Genomic DNA, 4,620 nt, shown 5'->3' on the forward strand with positions numbered 1-4,620 from the left:
CCACTAAGAGGTTCTGTATATAATTTTTTTTCTGGTTCTTCAAGCTCATCATGTTTTAGGCCTTAATATATTAACTTTTAAAGAGCCAATTCTGCCTTTTTTTGACAAAAGATCTGGATGGGACAGGCCAAATGCTAAAATAGAATGTGAGAAAGACAAGAGGATGGAAGTTCATGTTCCTTTAATAAGCTACGTGGGAGGTAAGGCACTAGAAATGACATACTGAACAAAAACCCTGTTGATCCAGAATTACATGATGGTTCAAACATCCTTTAAAGAAAAAGCCAAGCAAATTGCTGCATACTCCTAGAAATATGTGGCTAGCAATAGTTGAGAGAAAAGATTACAATGTAAAATACATCATCTTATGCCACAGTGATTAGTAAGTGTTCAAAATTGATGCGATTATAGTGCTACATAGCCCTCCATGGGGAACACTTTATTCCCTGAGGCATATTTGATTTACCCTTATTTTAGCAGACACAGCTGCAAATACTGTTCGCCATAAAATTATTCAGCTCTGTTTGAATTCTTTCCACAGGCATGACTCAGACTTCTATGGAAGTAAATTCCACAGGTTGGATATACCAGTGCTGTGTGATGTATTTGTTCTAAACTTGTTTGCCACTGACTGAGTGACTGTCTTGTTATCAGACTGCATAACCAAAGGACCATCAATTTTCATTACAACCTGCTGTTGTCTCTTGTCTTGCACTTAGAGTGTATGTTCTTTGGAGGAGGGATGATCTTTTTGTTCTGTTTGTACAGTGCCTGGCACAATGGGGTCTGTGTCCCTAATTGGGGCTGCTGTGCATTAGGATAATACTACTAATAATCTTAAATAGCCGTGAATAACTCATGGTGGGACATCAGGACCTTGTTCAGACTTCTACAGTTGTCCCTCATCCTGTGAGTTTCTGTTAGTTAAAGCTTACTAATTCACAATCACTGATTCCATTGCATACCAATCTGGTGGTGTATAAGCCTCAGTCAATTTTATCCTACAGTAATATGTTCAGAAGCATGCTGAGTCAGTCATGCTGCATACATGAATCCCTCTCTGGCTTCCAAAAGATAGGGATTTAGAAAACGCCCTTCTTTGGCTCTTGACAATAGGGTTTTAACCTTTGCCTTCCAATCCTGGTTGAGAGATGAGACCTACTCATTCTTTTGCAAGATTGTGAGGGGATCTCAGTGGCTTCTTTGCCTGGCATTTTGTTGAGAGGGCAAAGATATCCTAGAAATTCCTCCTCTATCTTTTCATGAGGGGGATACGGTTCTTGCTGGCGCTTCCTATGACCCACCACAGAGGTGGAATTGATGCGAAAACACCAGTTGATCTTTGGGTTGAGCATGGCCAGTGGTGCTTATCTCCTTATCTCCCTTGTTCGTGGAGGGAGCTGAAGAGTGACCTTTTTAGCCAGTGCTAAGGCTGAAGGCTTGGAGGCATAATTTTCTATTCCCATACCAAAGGTGATGGATTCTTTGGAGTCCAGTGCTCAGTCTTCCTAAATTTGGAAGCCCCTCTCCAAACAAAGGACCTGGATTCTGCGTTAGAGTGCCATTTTGTGCTGTTTGCATGCTTGACTTCTGGCTTTCCTTCTTTGTGATTAAAAAGGGGGGAAAAAAGATTGTTTAATCAGCTTCTTTAAGCAAAGCACTTTCTCCAAAGCATGATATGTAATAGCAGGACTAATCAAGAAATGGAAATAATAACATAACATGAAAGGCCTCGGGATGCTGTACACTCATTGCAGGTTTCTATCATAACATTGGGAGTGTTGTCCTTTTAGTATTGATGATGTGTATCTGTTGTTACAAATCTTAGTGATGAGCTATGCAATGGCAATTTAAGGAAAAACTGAGCAAGTGCTACATGGAAAGTTTTCAGAAAGACATTCTTCAAATGCAGTCAAGCATGCTGCTGTGGCTACAGATTATGCAGAACAAAGGAAAATAAGGCAGGCTGGGTTTTATTTTTATTAGAATTATTAAAAGCTCTGACAGGAAAAATACTGTTTGTTCTTTAATGTTGGTATCTGCCTGGTCTGTGCAGTGTTTTCTCAGCACATTTCATGCAGAATTGTTATTATCTAACACAATTTTTAATGAAAAACTATTGTGTAGGGTTTGAGGGGTTGTAGTGGAAAACTAAATTATCACTGATCACAAGGAGCCTCTGGCACTGAGATAATGAACACAGCAGGGGTGCAGTTAAAAAAATTAATTTAAAAAAAAATGTGTTTTCCAGGCATCTTTCCTGCAGTGACCTAGATGCCTTTCTACCATCATATAGGAAGTAAGGCAGTAGGAGCCCAAAGAGGGCCAAAATAACTTCTGGAATAAGATAGTGAAATTCCTCTAACTGCAGAGGAGCTGAACCCTTTCCCCAGTGGAGAGTGTGGCCTAGAGCCCTTGTGATGAGGGGGTCTGTTAGCCATGGTGTTTCTAGTCTTTTGGGTCTAACATTTACATTATGCCACTGGGCCCTTTTTATTATCCTGGATCTACCACTGAACTAATAGTTTGAAGTTTTCTCTTTGCAGTGTAAAATTAAGAAAACTGCCTTACTTGAACTCAAAATACATTGGCTCACTTTTTTTCCCCTGATGTAAGTCACATGAACTCAATTAAGTTGCACTGGGGACTAATTTTGTTTAATTTATGCCCCACCTCTCTGCAAAAAAGTTTAATTAGGAAATGTGTGAAAAGCTCTGGATAATAGATTTCTACAGTAAGTAAAACTCAAAGAACAAAAAAGCTGAAACTACCTATTAAGAGATGCTCATTGCTTCTGAGGAATAAAACTGTCAACTCGATCTGAAGGGCTTAACTCTTTAGTAACCAGTCTTGTAACTTTTGTAGTCTTCTCCAGATACGGAATTTTAATACAAAAAGGTCGGTCTTGGTTTGTTTTGTTGCCTTCCTAAGGCAGTATAATCTAATGATTAAAATGAAGGCTGCAGCTGCAGGAGCCCAGGGTTTTGCCTTTTGACAAACAACAGGGTCAGCCTCTTCTAATGCTGTACTATGATAGTTCTCAGGGTACCCAGCAATGAGAGTCGCTTGTTGCTGCCCTGCCTCCAGGAGCAGAGAGACTTGTTTGTGCTTAACTGGGTGCTAGCTCCCTGACACCACCAGCCTGTTAGTCTCCCAAGCACTGTCCTCTGGCAGACATTATTTTGCTCTACAGGCACTGTTCCCTCTAAGCTGTGCATGTGTGTGCATGCACACAGATCCTAAACCCTGTGCACACAGTGAAACACCGCACGCACAAAAATTTGCCCAGAAGAAATTTTTTGTGCCTACGGCCTGTCAAAAATTAGAGGGAACATTATCTGCAGGCTAACAATAAGTGCACTCTAGACCGAGAGTCCCTTTGAAGTCTTCCCCTGTAGTGTCCAGTAGAACCCTGTGTGGCACTTCTTTTAATCCCACTCCAGGTATTATGCAGCAGCTCCTGCAGGACCCATGGGATCCCAGTCCCACTGCAGGGTTCTACACTCGTCCCGTACAGGGCTCTAGGTTCCAGTCCTTTATCTACTCACTACAGAAATCCTAGGTTGGCTGTCTCCAAGGGAAAAGCTTGTATGAGTCAGTGCAGGATCAGCACCTTGCTTAATACCACAGCAGTGAGATATAGTTGTGGTAAAACAAATTTTATTAGCAAAGAGGCAAGAGACCCTGAGTAAGGATAACGGAAACAAAAGGTTACATATAAAACAAAGTCATAATGTGCTTTCTAGAGATTAAACTAACAGGTTTATCCCCCTTTCTAAAGAAGTTTATCTTATCCTAAACGTCCCATGCAGCATTGCAACACAGACTGGTTTTGGTTTTGATTTCTTTTTCATGAATGTAAACATGCTGCCCGTTTACTTCCTAGGTTGGGGAGGACAGGGTGTCTTCTTTGTTGCCCAAACAAAGCTTTGGGGTGCATGTTAAAATAAGGTTCTCTTTCCCCTCTGTGTACCTATACATGTTAAGTCAACAGAAACATCTAACAGGTAAGCATGCCTCCCTCCAGGTAGCTTACAATGCTTAATTTACATGCCGACAGAGAGACAGGAGAATAAACATCCAATGTCTGACAGAAAGCCTGTCTGTTAACTCTGCCTTGATACAGACTTTAAAACATATTTGCAGCATATAACTTCTTACATAGTATCTGTGCATACATTTCACAACTATATTCGTGACCAGTATGACCCTGGCTGTCATTTAAACCTCCCATGACATTCTTTGATGAACTAGAATGTACATAGTGTGGTGATCCCCTCTGGTGTTGTCTGGACCAGTGATCTGCTAGGCCACTCCACTCCTTGACTCTGGGAACGAGCCTTACACTGTTCTGCTGTGAGAAGCCCCACTCCTGGGCTGTTCACACACAGCCTCTGCCATGTAAGCTGCTCCCAGCTACTTGCAAGCGAATGACGCTAACCAGCATCTCCAGTCCCAGACGCAGCCCTAGGAACCTCTGTACTGCAGTGTCCAGTAATGCCCGCTGGACGCTGCAAGCTTATGTAAGTTTGTCAATTTAACAAAGAAATTTATATGCCCCAGGCTTGTTATCCCAAGGGAAGTCTGACACACTTCAAACCAAACACATTGCTTCAGGTA

Source organism: Lepidochelys kempii, chromosome 7 (assembly GCF_965140285.1).
Source record: "Lepidochelys kempii isolate rLepKem1 chromosome 7, rLepKem1.hap1, whole genome shotgun sequence".
Classification (NCBI taxonomy): Eukaryota; Metazoa; Chordata; order Testudines; family Cheloniidae; genus Lepidochelys; species Lepidochelys kempii.